The sequence below is a fragment of the Leopardus geoffroyi genome, chromosome C3 (genome assembly GCF_018350155.1).
Source record: "Leopardus geoffroyi isolate Oge1 chromosome C3, O.geoffroyi_Oge1_pat1.0, whole genome shotgun sequence".
Taxonomy (NCBI): domain Eukaryota; kingdom Metazoa; phylum Chordata; class Mammalia; order Carnivora; family Felidae; genus Leopardus; species Leopardus geoffroyi.
This window is the reverse complement of record NC_059338.1, coordinates 41,157,252-41,175,307: the sequence shown is the minus strand read 5'-3', so window position 1 is coordinate 41,175,307 and position 18,056 is coordinate 41,157,252. Positions and strand designations below refer to the sequence as shown.

At 38.7% G+C, this 18,056-nt stretch overlaps 1 long non-coding RNA gene across 1 annotated transcript in view; it reads right to left on the bottom strand.

Moving 5' to 3' along the window:
• Positions 1-17,538, bottom strand: part of LOC123586464 — a 36,593-nt gene extending 19,055 nt beyond the window's left edge. Inside the window, exon 1 of the long non-coding RNA XR_006706807.1 lies at positions 17,432-17,538. This is a non-coding gene — a long non-coding RNA (uncharacterized LOC123586464). The remainder of the gene's footprint in view (positions 1-17,431) is intronic.
• Positions 17,539-18,056: the final 518 nt, after the last annotated feature.

Sequence of the window (18,056 nt, the reverse complement as noted above, 5' to 3'; positions counted from 1 at the left end):
AAAAAGCATCAAGCTAATGACATTTCAAGTCACATTAGCTTGAAAACTGGCTCTTCACATGATTTAAAATACAGTAATTTATTTTATTATTTTTTAATATTTCTTCATTTTGAGAGAGAGAGAAAGAGTGAGAGCACATGTGTGTACAGGGGAGGAGCAGAGAGAGAAGGAAAGAGAGAATCCCAAGGAGGCCCCATGCCTAGTGTAGAGCCCGATGTGGGGTTTGATCCACCATTGTGAGATCGTGACCTGAGCCGAAGTCAAGAGTTGAGACACTGAACCACCTGAACCAACCAGGTACCTCTAAAATACAGTATTTTAAAAAAGAAATGATAGAAATATCCTTTTAAGTTTTTGATTACTACCAGTTTATTGTTTTGTTTTACATTAAATGAAATAAATACATAATAAAACCCATACAATGTAAAACTTGTGTATTAAAAAAGTAACAGTCCTCTGCTGACACCCATTACCAATCGTGAGAGAGAACTCCTGATAACAGTTTGGTATGTAACTTTGTAAAATTCTCTTTAAGGATACAGAAATAACACATATAATAGAATTTTAAACATTTATTTAAAAAATTAGATTTTTGGGGCAGCTGGGTGGCTCAGTCGGTTGAGTGTCCGACTTTGGCTCAGGTCATGATCTCACAGTTCGTGGGTTTGAGCCCAGTGTCGGGCTCTGTGCTGATGGCTCAGAGCCTGGAGCCTGCTTTGGGCTCTGCGTCTCCCTCTCTCTCTGCTCCTCCCCCACTCACGCTCTGTCTCTCTTGAAAATAAATAAACATTAAAAAAATAAAGAAAAAAATTAAATTCTATATGACTTTTAGCTTTTTACAATTTTAAAATGTTACATCAGAAATGTCTTTTCATGTAAGTGCGTACATATCCGCTTCACTCTTTCCAGTGGCTACACAGTACGTTAGAGTGTTTACTCTAAATTTTACATTAAATTTAAATTTTACATTAAAAATTTTAAATTCTGAAATTAATTCGAACTTGTAACACACTTAAACAACACTAAAAATGTACTTGTTATGCCATAATCAATTTAACCATTCCTCTATTGGTGGGCAGTTAAGGTGCTCCCAGTCTTTACTGTCACAAAATGTATCCATGGAGAACATCTTTGTCGACATACGTTGTTATACTCGTGTAAGTAGTTCATTAGTTTAAAAATCATGAGTAATTCATGTTAATATTCAAATATAGTCAGATCATACCTTGACTATCTTATGCATAATCTTCCCTCAAATGTTTTTTTTATTTTTTTATTTTTATTAAAAAAATTTTTTTTAACGTTTATTCATTTTTGAGACAGAGAGAGACAGAACATGAACGGGGGAGGGTCAGAGAGAGGGAGACACAGAATCTGAAACAGGCTCCAGGCTTCTGAACTGTCAGCACAGAGCCCGACGCGGGGCTCGAACTCACGGACCGCGAAATCATGACCTGAGCCGAAGTCGGCCGCTTAACTGACTGAGCCACCCAGGTGCCCCTTCCCTCAAATGTTTAATCACATTATAAATCCTGATGTTGTCAATGCATTGGTATCAGGTAAAGTGACTATATCTTTTTCTCCCTTTTTTTTGTACCTGGTCATGACAAGGAGATGAGGTTTGAAATCAGTAATGAGCTGGTACAAATATTATTCAGAGAAGAGTGTTTCAGCAGCTGATACACACACACACACAAACACACACAGACGCACACATGCAGATGTGCATAAGTATCTCCTCTTCCCCACTGTCAACTAAGTGGAAGACTTCACTGCAGCTAACAAGGGAATAGCAGTTCAGTCTTCCTTTTAAAGAAATAGAATTCTCTCATCATGAAAATTGGTCACCTGCTCCCACACTAGAGATGAGAAAGCCCTTGAACACGCTACCTGCTTCTCTTTTCTTGACTTTGCATTCATCCCTGTGTCCTTGCGTTACCTTGCCTGCACACTAGTGGTGTCCAAGAACACATAACCTAGCTATAAGCAGGAGTTTTGCATGGCCCACTTTTAGAGCAGGATCACAGGAATAGACCAACTTTTTTGGCTTTAACTCTTTGACCAATTTGTGAAACACAACAACACTTCTTCAAGCCTTTGCCCATCCCTCTCACTCAACTCTCATACCTTGAAGCTTCATTCCACATTCCTCCTCCTTGACACCTGCCAGCCTGGGATCTTATTTTTTCTCTTGCTTTGCTTTCCATATGCCACTGCTGCTTTTTTCTAAGAATATGTCTTCACTTTTTCTGGTGCAAATCCCTACCTCCATTTCTCCTGCCCCCTACACCCTCAGTGCTTCTTAGATTATCCTGATCTGGCAAATAAGACCCAGATTGTTGTAAGAGCTTAACTTGCTTAATCCTCATAGCAAATGTATGAGGTGGAAATGATTATGATTCATGTTTTGCCAGTAAAGTTAGAAGTAACTCGGCCTAAGCCGTACTTGTAACAAGTGAAATATCTGGAATTTGAATCCAGGCAGTCTGCTTGTAAGAGTATAAGCTATTAACCTCTTTTCTGAGTTTTTGTATATTCAAGAAAATCACACCATTCATTTAGATCCGGCTTCATCTACCCTTCTTATTAGACTTGGTCACATTAGTTCTCTTTCAGTTGTAGGTAATAGAAAAGTATAACTCCACTATATGAAGATGAAGACAAATTTAATGGCTTGTGAACCTGAAAAGTGGTCCAGGTTTCAGGTACAGTTTAATTTCTAGGCTCAGTTTCATCAGAGCTCTGACTCCCTGTCTCTGCGACCTTATGCTTGTCTTTGGCGTGCTGGCTTTATCCTCAGCCTTCACATGCTGGTCAGACGACTGCAGTAGCTCAGGGTCAAATTCAGTTTGAAAGAGAGGCAGCTCTTATGTTTATAGCAGCACTGTCAACAATAGCCAAAGTATGGAAAGAGCCTAAATGTCCATCGATGGATGAATGGATAAAGAAGATGTGGTGTGTGTGTATATATGTTAAAGATGTGTGTGTGTGTGTGTGTGTGTGTATGTATATATATATAAATAATAAAGTATATATATAAATATATAATAAAGTGTGTGTATATATATATATATATATATATATATATATATATATACACATACACACATACAATGGAGTATTACTTGGAAATCAAAAAGAATGAAAGGACTTTAAAAGACAAAACAGATGAACATAAGGGAAGGGAAACAAAAATAATATAAAAACAGGGAGGGGGACAAAACAGAAGAGACTCATAAATATGGAGAACAAACTGAGGGTTACTGGAGGGGTGGTGGGAGGGGGGATGGGCTAAATGGGTAAGGGGCACTAAGGCATCTACTCCTGAAATCATTGTTGCACTATGTGCTAATTTGGATGTAAATCAAAAAAAAAAAATTAAAAAAAATCAAAAGAGGAGGCTTGAACACAGGGGTGACATACTGGCACAATAAAGAAAACACATTTTCCCTAAAAAAAAAAAAAAAAAAAAAAAGGCAGCTCTTGTCAAAGTTCTTTCATTCACTGCATTTGGACCACCTTTGGACAGAAGAGTGGTGGAAGGGTGAATTCCCCAAGGAAAATCAAGATTGTTGCCAGAAAAAGAAAATTGATGGTTTTTATAATTTTCACCAATATTTCCACTGTAACTCTTAGGTTTGTTCATCCTAAACTTGCACCTCCTAACTGCCCCATTTTCTTTCACCAACATGACAATGTAGGACTTAGACAAAGGATTTATTGTTTTTATTACTTCTGTGCAAACTTCTGCCGGTCTTCCAGGACATTTCATATATAGGACCACTTGATAGTATGGTTTTTTATTTGCTGGACTTAAGTGAACCTTTATCTGCCTCCACTGAATGTGAAGTGTTTACATAACACTTACTGTACTTAACTACCTGTGAGCCTTTTTCTGCCAGACCACGTGTTCTCCCTTGAGGTTGGGATTGTGTGTCTTCATCCCAACATATTAACTGCTATATAGCAGCTACTAATTAAATGCCTGTTAAATATGTGCTAAATTAGCAGATACCCCTTTCAATAATACTTGTCACCCGGGGCCTGGTGTGGAGAAAAAGAACAATCGAGTTGAGATTGGCAAACTGGTTGTGGCGAGGTAAGGGGGGGAGAACAACTGAACATAGAGTTGGATTGTTTTATTGGTGACGTTCAGGAGGAGAAAGACAGGAATGAAAAGAAAATTGAGGAAACAGGTGGTTGTCAAGAAACTAAAAGTTGTGAGCTTGAAAGCGAGGTTTAGTCAGGATGAGTGACAGATGGAAGGGAAGAAGTTGGTAGATTACAGATTTCACAGTTCAGTATTTCCACAGTGAACTGGATTGAACAGTGACAGAATTGATGCTACAGGGACCTAGGAACAGGGACACAAATTTCAACTGAGGCAAAGATAATTAGGCAGCATAGCTTAGTTGTTAGAAACTCTGTTTTCAAGACCAGAGTTGGGTGTGTATTTCAGCTCCCTAGCACCTGTGCAAACTCAAAAATTAAAAAAAAACCAAACTCCTCTTCATCTCAGTTTCCTCATCTATACATGGAGGATAATATCTACCTACAAGGTTCTTGTGAAGATTTGTATTGGACTATAATTAGGTAAAAACTGACTTATTATTACCGTCATTATGGTAGAGCAGATTGAAGAGCTATGAGACCAGAGACCTAGAGCGAGTCAGAATGCCCTGGATGACAGAAGAAGCTGGCCTAGGAAGACAATAAGCTAGGTGCTAAAATCCTCCAAAAATTAGAGGAATAACCCATAATAATAATGGACAGTGAAGCTAAATTGGTATCAGCTGGAGGCATGAGGTTCAAAGAAGTAGCTCTTGGGTGTCTGGCTGGCTCAGTCAGTGGAGCCTGTGACTCTTAATTGTGGGGTTGTGAGTTCGAGCCCCACGTTGGGTGTATACGATTATTTAAAAAAGAAGAAAATAGGAGAACATAAGAAACAAAAAGAAGTAGCTCTTGTTGAAGGAAGATAAATTGCCAGAGGCCTGGGAACTACAGTGCGGAGCCAGGAGAATGTGGGCCTTTCTTCACGGCCCAAGGTCAGGTAGAGCATAATTAGCACAAATCCAACTAGTCTCTGGTGTAGTGAGGTGTTGTGACCATCAAAGCAAGGGGGAGGGTGTTGAATGAGGTCGTGGGGCAGCTGGCAGAGTGCTTTCCATGCATTCGGACACCGTTCCTAGGACCTAAGATTGAAGAACTTCACATGAAGGTTGTGGGAAAAGCAAAACCCTTAAAGGATTCAATCCAGTTTCAGTTAAGGAAAGGAAATGGAGGGATGTCCTTTAAAGTAGTGATAATCAGGTACATTTCATGACAAATGCATAATTTCCAGCCTTTTAAAATAATTGTCTAGTGATTATTTTCTGTCTCCATTTCCTTTTTTCCTCACTCATCCTGACTCCTCCCTTACCTTTATATTATTCCAGATGGATTTTTCTGGAAGAAGAACGAGAATCGTTCTGTTATCTCGTGTATCCTTTTTCAGACCTTGAGCCTGCCTTGTCCCAACAAATTCTGATCTGATCATTCTTTGCCACAGGCTAAATATGTTTCAGAAATCTAGTCTTGAAGAACTTGGAAAAGTTGATCCACTAAATTCCTGATGAGCATTTCCTCAGGTAATTCTGCATTGATTCATGACTCCCAGCTATTATGTTGAAGGAAAAGTCATTGTACCAGAGCAGAAATCAGTTAGCTTCAACAGCCTCAGAAAAACTGAAAGCCACTCTGGAAAGTAGAATCAGGCAACTTGCTCATCCTCCCCTGCTGGTCTTGAATATTATCCTAGCAAAGAATTATTGAAAGCGTCTACTCTTTTCCTTTATGGAAGGCCTACAAATCATTGTTGTCACGTAGTAAACAGACTTCTGCAAACGAAAGCCTTTCTTCTCACATTTAGATCTTCCTCTTTCATTCAAAAGAAGGATTATCTTTAGAACAAAGAACTAGTCATTTTCTTTATATTTTTTTATTATTGAAGTGTAGTTGACGTACAGTGTTACATTGGTTTCAGATGTAGGCGTAGTGAATTGACAATTTTGTACGTTACTCAGTGCTCACCACGGTGAGCATAGTCACCATACGTTATTACAATGCTATTGACTATATTCCCTATGCGGTACTTTTCAGTGACTTATTTATTTTATAACCAAAAGTTTGTACCTCTTAATCCTCTTCACCTATTTTGCCCGTCTCCCCTTACCCTTCTCCTCTGGCAACTGCCAACTTGAAGAACTAATCATTTTCCACTTTTAGTTATTGGAGTTCAGAAGTTATACATGTGGTATTAAAAATATCTAAATGTGGATGTATTCACTGATTAGACGATAGTGTTTTTTAAGTTTATTTTTATTTGTTTTTGAGAAAGATACAGAAAGGAAGCGGGGGAGGGGTAGAGAGAGGAGAGTGAATACCAAGCAGGTTCCATGCTGTCAGTGCAGAGCCGGATGCAGGGCTCGAACTCATGAGCAGTGAGATGATGACCTGAGCTGAAATCAAGAGTCTGGCTTAACTTACTGAGCCACCAGGTGCCCTAGTTAACACGAGCTTTAGGTTTATGTATTTGTAGGCTAACAACAACAACAACAACAACAACAACAACAACAGACTTTAAGTGGCTGATCACAGTGAGAACAAACCTCTTGAGCGCTTATGGGTAGAAAATGGTTCTATGCTTTTGAATCTTTGATTTTCTAAGCTTTTGATTCTTTTTTTTTTTTTTTTAATTTTTTTTTTCAACGTTTATTTATTTTTGGGACAGAGAGAGACAGAGCATGAACGGGGGAGGGGCAGAGAGAGAGGGAGACACAGAATCAGAAACAGGCTCCAGGCTCTGAGCCATCAGCCCAGAGCCCGACGCGGGGCTCGAACTCCCGGACCGCGAGATCGTGACCTGGCTGAAGTCGGACGCTTAACCGACTGCGCCACCCAGGTGCCCCTAAGCTTTTGATTCTTACATGATCGAGGGTAGGATACCACACTAATAGCTAGTTTTAATAGTTATAGTTTTGAGTACGATTACATACTATTACTATCCTGATTTTATAGATGAGAACATTGAAACTCTGAAGGTTTAAGTAACTTATCTAAGGTAACACATATAGTGAGTTGTCAATTCAGAATTCTAACAAAATTGCAAATAGTATATTACATTAAAAATAGTAATGGAAAAACTAAACAAGTTTTAACAGATATTTATCCGTATTAATGTTGGTAGACTGGAAAGATTTTTGACAAGGTGGTTGGTTACATTTAAATGATGATCTTCCCATTATTATGAAATAATTAGGAAAAAGTGCACTATGACTTAATTTCCAAATAGTTTCTTTCCAAGCTGACATCAAATGAGAAGGATGCATTGGGAAATTCATAACATCAGTGAACAATTTAAATCAAAATAGAATTTAGGAAGCACACAATTGGTTTAAAGACAACATTTTTCAAACTGTTTTCATATATCCTCAAGGATTAGACACAATTAGCATGGGTTTACAGACCAGGCTTTCCAGGGGCATGCTTTCTCACTCAGCCTGTTGGGCTTAGGAGTCCATGATTTCCAGTCTACCCTTGCTGCCCCAGAGCCTTCTCTGACTTCGGGCACCTCCTTCAGTGTAATGTGCAAGCCATTCCCCCAGAGTTTTGTCACCATTATCACCACCCCCATCAACTGTGCCCTTCCCCTAGCCACCTGTCACTCTGAGCTTTAAACCTAACTTGTAGTGTGATCTGTATTGGGAAGCTTGCACAAATGCTTTTAGAGTACCACAATTTTGGGTAATTATTGATCAAAAATTAAACTCTGATGATTTCGGGTATAGTTTAACAGCAATTACTGAAAAATGAATTCTAAGAAATTTAAAGATGTTATTTTGCACTCCTAACTCAATGGTTACACACATAACTTGTGTAGATTATAGAGCTTTTCAAGATCTATAACTAGTTGCCAGAATCAAAGTTTTCCCTAAAGCAATTAACATGAATTCTGACTCCAATACATTATTGTATTGTTTCTGTGATCTTTCTTGAGCAAGATGAAATATACCACCTGCAGCAATCTCTCTCTTATAACTGCATCTTCTTCAAAGCACAGTGATGTTACAATTCATATAATCTCTCTAGGTATTCTCCTTAGCTCTTCTTTTCAAATGCATCATTAAATCTGATGGGTTGGGTGCATGAGAAAACTTAAGAATGGATCCTTTGTTAGGGCACCTGGGTGGCTCAGTCGGTTAAGCATCTGACTTTGGCTCAGGTCATGACCTCACAGTTTGTGGGTTCAGCCCTGCATCGGGCTCTTGTGCTGACAGCTCAGAACCTGGAGCCTGCTTCGGATTGTGTCTCCCTCTCTCTCTCTGCCCTTCCCCTGCTAGTACTGTGTCTCTTTCTCAAAGATAAATAAAACATTAAAAAAAAAAGGCTGGATCTTATGTTGGTAACTCCTTAGGTGTGAAGATAACGTTATTACAGGTTATGGCAAAAGCCTGTGGAATCAAGTTTAACTTCTGTTTGGGTTTTATGTCTCTTAAAGGGAAGTGAAACATTCTCTAATTTATTGTTTTGGTTATACAAAAAGCTAAATAGTAACTTTCATTAGGTGGAATATTTATTATATTTCCTGACCTGAATTTTCTGTGTTTTGAAAAAAACTCATTCAATGTCAAAGATGGGTTATAGAGAGAGACTGAAGTGAGGGTAACATGTAAGAGATGACGGCAGGAATTCGATCAAGGACACAGGGTGTGGAGTAGCCAGTATTGTGGTTTTTGGATAGCAGTTTGAGCTAGTGTGATGTTGTACACCTTTTCTGAGAACTACATTGCTTAAACTAAAAAAAAAAAAAATCTGGGAGGCTGAGTGGCTCAGCCAATTAAGTGTTTGACTCTTGACTTTGCCTCACATCATGATCTCACGGTCGTGAGATTGAGCCCTGTATCAAACTTGGCAGTGGGTGTGGAGCCTGCTTAAAGTTCTGTCTCTCTCTCTCTCCCCCTTCCCCACTTATGCATGCTTTCCCTCTCTCTCTCTCTTTTTCAGAAAAAAATCCATTAACAGTGCCACCTCAAATAACTCTTAGAAAGAATGAGAAAGTTACAAGATACGAATTTGAGTAAAAAAAAATATGCACTTCATTGTTTAGTCTATTCAGAAATGTTTGCCTTTTCAAGTTTTCTTCCTGCATCTCTTGGATATCCTCTGGGTATAGCGTATTTTCCACTATGGTGGCTGTGAAAATATCTCCCAGTTCACATGCTATTGCTACAGTATGTCCTCGTTACTCCCCGTCAGGAGGTGGTGTCACTGTCCCTTCCCCTTGAGACTGGGTGGATCTTTGTTGCTATAATCTGGGGTCAATGTGATGCTGTGGGACTTCCAAGACTAGGCCATAAAAGGAGAGATAGCTTCCTCCTGGCTCTTTCTCTTGGGACACTTGCTCTTGGAATCCAGAGCTATGCTATGAGACTGCATGTCATGAGGACACCTGGGTCACATGCACAAGTCTTGCGTAGGTGGTTCTGGCTCACAAGCTTAGCTGCGGTCTTGGCTGACAGTTGGCAAAGACTACCACTCGTGAAGTGGGACTCCTTTGAAATGGCATTGGTACCAGACACTGTCTGACCGCAACTTGAGGGAAGTCCATGGAGCAAGACTTTGATAGCTTAGTCAACTTAGTTGTCCAGTCACCTCCCAGGACTGGAAGACATAAGAAGTAATGGCTACTCTTTGATACTACTGTGTTTGGGGTAGTTTGTTGTGCAAGATGATAGACTTGGATCCACTCAAATCAAAAGCATTAAAATAAATGGAGGTGCCTTAATTGTAGAAAATGAATGCATTATTGAAATTAACATTTAAGAATGCTATATATTATATCTAATGAAAATAGAGAAGGGGTTGCAGAGCATAAGAAAAACGATGGATGTACTTGAACTTTGTCTTCCTACTTAGTAGTTTTCCTTTTCAGTAAATAACTAGGAGTGATAAAACATCTCTAACATTGTACTTCCATCAGCAATCCTTCTTGTCTGCTACTGCACCTGGGCTTGGGTTCAAAGTAGGGCAACCATGCATTCCCATTTTCCTGGGACAGCCCCTGTCTGTATCCCTGTCTATATTTGTCTATATCTGTGGTCCCAGGGTTATTACTACCAACACTTCCATCCTCCATTTTAGTCTCAAAAGGGTCCTAAATTGGACAGTAAATTATATGGTCATTGTGGTCTATGGGAACTGACCGAACAGACAGCCACGTAAGGTCATTATTCTCTAAGTATTTCTCACCCGAATTAAAATGATGGTTGATGTGTGAAAATTGCCTTGTGTTGATTAGCCTAGTGAGACCACATCTGCAGATTATGTCTCTGTGGAGGGCACAATGGCTAGACTTTGCTACATCATGGTCAGGGAACCCATGAACATTTGGGTTACATGGTTGTCTATCACAGTCATACTGAATTTAGAAGGGTCAGGCATGCACTGTGATGTTGTGCTTTAATGAAGCATAATTGGAGAAGTGGGCAATAATCAAGGGAATACTAAAGACAGCATGCAAGATCCATTTGTTCCAGGGAAGCTCAGAGCTTCCTACTATAAGGCATTGCTACACATCTTACAATAGACAGTAAAGAAATAGGAAAAAATCTTTAAGTATTAAAGCCCTGAAGTCATCACTTACTACCTAGATTGAATCCTGTCTGGCTAAAGAAAATGGAAATAAATGTCCAAAGTCACGAGAGAATGTCAGTATTAATCCTGTAGCCTCAGAAAATTCTATACAATGGTGAAATGAAAAGGAACCTCAAAAGTTGTGCAGAACAGTACCCTCTGTTCAGGAAGGGGTCCAGACAGCTCTTTATTCTGCTTTAAACAGTATCCAGGGAGGGAAATTCCACTGTTTTTGCCTTGGCAACCTGTCCCAAGGTCTAAAAATTTTTACAATCAGAAAAGTTCTGTATAGACACACAAATACGTTTTTCAAAATGCTTTCATATATATCATCTCTGGAGTTGGGTAGACAAAACAAACAACGGTTTGAATTTTTAAAATTGAAACTGTGTAGTTAAAACCTATAATAGCTCTAGTTAATTTTAAATCTCTTTCATGACATTCAAGTCTCTCACATTCCTCCTTTTTAACATTTAGACTATTTTGGGTGAATTTTCAAATCAGATACTTTCCTCAACTCTCTGCTTCTTCCTGGCAAAATGCGCAGAAACCACAGACTATGCTTTCATTAAATGTTTTAATTATTATTTTAATTTAATAGAATTGCCCATTATAATAGGTATATAAAGGCAGGTTAGTGGATTTTATCTTCCATACAAATACATTTATCAATAAGGATATCCTGACCATAGGAAAGGACTCAAATTCATGAGTATTTCCACAAAATCATGTGCAGTTGAAATACCCCCAGCTTTTTTCTGTTCTCAAAGACCACTTCCTTCAAATATTTAAGTAGCATCTGGTAGTTTTCAATATAGTTTTAAGCTTTTTAAGCACCCACATTTCTGTAAATGTTCTAACAACAAATATGCTAAAATCACGTGTAAAATTTGTATATACACTAGATATACACATGCAGTTAAGAATGATGCATATACATATATGTATATTTAGTATATACATGCAGAAGATGTAAGATTGGGAGAACCTGGATATTAAAAAAAGAAAAGTGAAGTTTACCCTGTTGTCTGTATATGTGCTTTCTTAAAAAAATGACAAAATCTATTGCCCTAGAAAAACCTCTATTGGTAAGGTTGATCCATATATGCCTGGATCTGTAAACACAAAATATAGAATCAGAAGCATCTGATTTAAACTTTATTATTTTAAGAAAAGCAGTTTCTTATCTTTAGTGTTTTGCCCTATTTTTTTTTTTTCAGTCATGTTGAGTAAGTTATACTTTTTCTAATACAGTTCGTGGGCCAACATTATATTAATCCACTTTCAGTTTATTTATATTGGGAGACTGAGAAAAATAATGGAGCTAAGAAAGTGAGGAGTGGGAACCATCAACAGCACAGTGTTGGTAGGGAGAGTGATTTATTTCTCATTGTTAAACGTTGCTGTTGAAATCTGTCAACCAGCTTGAAGGTCAACTATAAAAGTGTCAATAAATATGAAACCCAGACTTCATGCTGGAGAACAGTAGAGAATAATCAGAAAACATTCATTTCCTTGGCTGAGATAATGAGGCACTCAGAGAGACATAATAGTTTCACCTGATTTTCTTTTATGCAGCTCCAAGTTCAAGGATAACAGTCCTCTCACACTGTGGGAATGATACATGCTTTGTAACAACCTGAGCCTAGGACTGCATAATAGGATTAAAATGGTGTCCACTTTGTTTAGTTGAACAGCATGTACTGAGCTTGCACTGTGAATACAGACCTTTATGCTAGGCTAGGAGAATTTCCTTAAGAACTAAGGGGGAAGGATGAAGTAGGAGGAAAGGGAATCACCCAGGAGACAGTGGAAACCCCACCAGTCCCGAGGGAGGGATGGAACTTGGACCTGGAGGATTCAGAGAGATTCTTGCTCATCTAGTGGAACCATCCCCCACATCCCATACCTCCCTCCTGTCCTGATCATTGTTCTGGCTTTTTTTCAAATGAGACTTCAGAGAAATATCAATTTCCTGACTTCCTGCTATTTTCTCTTCCCTTCGCTTTCATAGAAGATTGGAATCAGAGTTAGGCACATGCAGATAATTTGAAGGTGTGTGTGTGTTTGTGTGTATTTGCAGATACATGTATATATATATATATATATATATATATATATATATAAATCTGTAATTTCTCCTTTTTACGTGTCAACCATGGTGCACACAATTCAATATGGTTTCATTTTTAGAATTTTATATGACATTTTTTAAGAAAGGAATTTCTTTTTTTTTAAATACTTTTAAAAAATATTCATTTATTTTTGAGAGTGGGGGAGAGAGAGTGCATGAGTGGGAGAGGCGCGAGAGAGGAGAGAGAGAATCCCAAGCAGGCTTTGCACTGTCAGCACGGAGCCTGAGGCAGGGCTCGAACTCACAAACTGTGAGATCATGACCTGAGTTGAAACCAAGAGCCAGATGCTTAATTGACTGAGCCATCTATGTGCCCCTTTAGTATGACTTCTAGTATAGTAAATCCACAAAACAAAATTTGTTTTTAGGTTTTGCATCCCAAATTTTGGATTTAGAATTTACAGTCACCACAAATCTATCCTCCTTTTACAATAAGGAGGTTTTGTTAAATATATGACTTTTGATATAAATATAAGTCAGAAAAGTATAGACTCTAGGCATTAATTAGTTTTTTAGAAAGCATACATAATAATGTAACTGGTCTCAGGAAACAATAGTCTGGAAAATGTGGTTGCCACACATTAAATCCGCTTGCCTTCCTGGAAATTCACACCAGGTGGATTGCTGCTGAGGCTGTTTTGGTGGCCTGACCTTGACAGAAAACAGACGGGGGTGGTGGGTGGGGTGGGGTTCCTCTATTAGCAGAGCTGGAGTTACCCTCTGTGAGAGGTTTTGGGGATTGCATCTGACTCCCTTCTGGTTCAATACAATTTAGAATTCCTTTATAAGGAAGAGAACCTTCAGTCTCATGGTTAGAGGTCGGGCTTTTAGGCCTGATGCGCTTTGAAGTGTAAACGTAGTGGCATTATAAAAATAGAAGTTTTCTGAGATCAAATGTTAAAGTTTGACAGTCCGAAGAGGTTTCACTTGCCACTTAACGTGGGAATCCCTCATTTCTTCCAGTAGCAGAGCATAACTCAAAGACCCTTTCAAGAATCTGATGAAAAGTACGGACCCTTGTCCCAAACATGTGCACTGTAACACTTTCCATTCAAACATTACGTTTAAATGTATATTGTCATTTATTCATCCACGGGACAAATATTTGTAGTGTACGTACTCCATTGTACCAGGTACTGTCCTAGATATTTGGAAGACAGGAGTGAATCCCTGTCTTCATCGGACTTACAGTCTATTGTTCACGTTGCTGGATCTTCCCTGGTCTAAATCTAATGTTTTGAATATTAGAGCTTAAATTACACATGTCCAGAGGAAACCTAGAAAGTAATTGACAGCTGGAACACACCATCCTCACCAAGTTGTGAACTGTAAAAATACGATCTGTGTTACGATCTAGCAGGGGCTCCTTGCTGGATACAAGAGGCCATCTGCTAGTTGGACACACGTTGCCACACTTATTAGTACTCCTGCTGTTCAAGTCAAGCATGTTTTCACTGAATGACCCATCTGACAGGACTGGTATGGTAATGTCTTACAGTTTATTGTGAGGATTAATGAGATGCCTTGGATTAAGTCCCCAACACTACTAATCTGGTATGATCCTAATCTTTCCGGGTTGTGAAGTCTCTTTAAATATGGGCTAGCATATTTTTGAAATTAAAAAATATAATTCAAGCTAATGGGTTGAGTAAATAAAGAAAAATAAAGACTGGTGTTGGTGTATGTATGTGTTTGCAGTTTTAAAATTCACTTTCCTTTTTTTTGCCAGACAGAAAAAAGGCTAGTTTGGAAGTATGTTTTCTCAAGTTCCACATTTAATTATCATCCCATCCTGTAGGACTTACAGACACTGGATTTTACTTGAAGACTTTTACAATACCAAGGTCCTCAGTGAATTAAAAAAAAATCCATTTTGAAATTGGTTGGCCAGACATGTCTTAATGGTCAATTAATTCCTCAGGTGCAATGATATCTTGACTCTGACAGTCTGAGGTGTTCCATAATTGATCACTCAGACATGCCTCATCCTGTTTGGTCCACAGGTTCAGGTTCTTTAAGTTTGAAGAGAAATCTTAGTATTTTAAGAACACTAATTTGTTTGTCTCTTTTAAAAGTTGATGACATGTCCTATGCCCCATCTTTCTATCATTTCACCATCCATTTCAGGGCTTCGATGCTAGAACAACTTGTAGGAACTCAGTCATTTCAAACACAATGCTTAGATCTGTAGTACATTGCTTTTGATTGAAGATGACCTCAGTGAAAACCTTTCTTCATTGTTTAATATGGCTGTGAAGCTTGATCGAGGAATATAATCTGAAGTTGGTGATTGTCTTATATTCTCACAGTATGTTAGCTAAGATCCTTATTCTGTTGATTTTCCCCTTCATCTTCAATTTGGTATCCTTAGTAGATTCTAACCTGTAATACGGCCTAGCTTTTTAAAATATGATTTTCTAAACTTACATCTAGGATGTTACCGACAAGCTAGAATCTATTAAACTGTTTAAGTCAACACAGTCAACCTAAGATTAGGAATTTTTTTCCTCTCTCTCTGTTCTTTACCTAGCACCAGGGCTGACTCTTTGTTGGTGCGACTTTTACAAGTTAACGTATGACTGGGCTTGTATAGATTGCCTCGTAACTCCTACCTTAAGAAATATGGCACCACTTTCTACAACTGGCACTCTACAGCCAACACAACACAATTGGCATTGCTCCTGTGGTTAAAATGAGCCCAGAGAACCTTCCCAGGAAGCCCACAATTCTGTGGAAACGAATAGGAAGAAACTCAGGATAAAGAGGCAACATGTTTTATTAGTGCTGGAAAGAAAATACAGAGCCAGAAAACTAAAACTTCTGTAATATGAACATGTGAGAGTTTCACAGTCATATCATTAAATTTTGCACTGGCAGATTGCTTAAGGTGTTGTTACCTGATCAGCATGTGTTTGATAGGTTGGCAACCATGTGCATTCCTTTGAAAATACAGCCCATAAAAATACAAATCTAAGCCCAAGGTGGACCTGACACGGAGGTCTTCTCAAGCCACATGATGGCGGAGAATATTAAGATAGGATGTTTCTGATTTAAGATGAGCTTGACCGTCACAAAACTGCATGGCAATTAAGACCACATTTTTCTAACTTAAACATAATGTTTTGTATTATGCAGCGTCTTACGTCATCACGAATTGAATGCCTGTCATGTGCATGACCAGGACCTATGTGATGGAATAAATTTGTGTGTTTGGGCATTTTGAAAGGGCATTTGTATATTATTGTGCAGCTGTGGCTTTTCTCATTGAATCCGTGTTAGGTCCATTTTTGATGACCAATTGTGGCTCCTGTCTAAAGCTGCTGTGACTAAGATTTTTGCCCTGGGGCACCTGGGTGGCTCAGTTGGTTAAGCATCCAGCTCTTGATTTCAGCTCAGGTCATGATCTCATGGTTTGTGAGTTTGAGCCTTGCATCGGGCTCTGTGCTGACAGAGCGGAGCCTGCTTGGGATTCTCTTTCTCCCTTTCTCTCTGCCCTTATTCCACTTGTGCACGTGCACTCTTTCTCTTTCTCTCAAAAGAAATAAATAAACTTAAAAAAAAAAAAAAGATTTTTTGCCTTTTGGTTGGCCCTGAAGATTTTTCTCCAGCGGGACGATATGGTTCCTCAAGGCTGCCACCAAGTGTCCTGTCCCCATTGTAGTTTGTCATCTCTTCACACGCCATGGTAAAGCATTCCCTGTTCTCCAGCTTGGAATCACTTCTCTTCGGTCCACAATAAAACAGCTCATTGGGCCTTGCTCTGCAGCTGATTTTTTGCCCTCTTCAGTGCAGATTGGTTTCACAGCAATGTACTGAGAATTATATACGTTCTGAGATTCCATTCTTGGTGATTTGGTTTTGTCATTGAATTGTGAAGTTGGAAGTGTGTTTTTAAAACCGTGAATTGTATACATTCGGAGTGTTGTTTTACTTTCTCTGGAAATTTTTAGTTGAGGCTGGGTCATTATCACTGAGCTACTAGCTGTGATGTTGTGGTTCATCCAAGGATTTCAGCCAGGAGCTGTCTGTCTCTAGGTGCCTGCATGACCCACTGTAGATCTCTGCTCAGTAATCGTTTCAGAAAGGCCTCTGGCTTCCCACCCCCACTCTGAAGCTGGCATTCCTAATCAACCCCATCTTGGGTTATTTTGGACAGTAGTACATATTAGAGACCCATGACCTATATGACCTATACATATATTTGCTTATTTGTTTATGGCCCATCTCTAGTGTGTTTAAGGGAAGGGGCTTTGTTTCAGTCTCTGCTCTGTTTCTAGCTCCTAAAACTATGCCTGACAGGTAGTAGGTGCTCAAAAAATACTTACTGATTAAATGAATGAATGATAAAAGTAGCTAATTATTCATACACCCATACTTTAGCCTGGAGTGTGCTACTCTACTGTCTCTTTTGATTCATGCCTTCCTTTGAGGATAAGTGCCTCAGTGAACAGAGGATAGCTTAAGTAACAGAATTTAATGTTAGCTTCTCACTCTATAGTCTTGATAGAAATTCAGTTTGGGTGTTTCATTATTGGAGAAATGTGATATATAAAGGGTACCTTTTTCAGATTCATCATCTAATCCAAAATAACTGTTTCAGTAAATTCTATCAATAAATGGACTGACCTGGCCTTCTGGGTTAAATTACTTTTTGCCTAATTGGGGTAATTTGTAGGTGTCATGGTGTGTATTCCATCCAGGACTACAGAGATTGAAGCAAGAAGAAATTGGCCTAAACTGAATGAGTGGATTTTATTAGTCACAGTACATTTTCCGAATCTTCAATGTAATTTAAAAAATACAAAGTGCATAGCAACAGTTGTCATCTGTTGAGTCCTTATTAGTATGTGCCTGACAGTGCAAAGAAGACATTATCTCACGTAAGACTCATGACAGCCAATGAAGGAGGTATTTGCAATCCCATTTAACAGATGTGGAAATGCAGTCACAAAGAATGGTATGAAACCTGTACAAGGTTATCAGCTAGGACCTGGAAGAGATGGAATTCAAAATCTGATGCTCTTGACTCCAAATTATGTCTTCCTGGCCTATGTGTGCTCTCCGTTTCTGCTTATGCTGAGGCTGAGTGAATAAAAACCTTGTCTATTTAGGGTGCTCAACAAAATGATTAAATTTAATTATCTTGAGAATAGAAAATAATATGGACCATTTAAATTTTTTAAAAAATAATATTCTTTCCTCAAGGCTTGGTTTCTCCAGACCGCTGTTCTGTTCTAGTATCCTCATAACC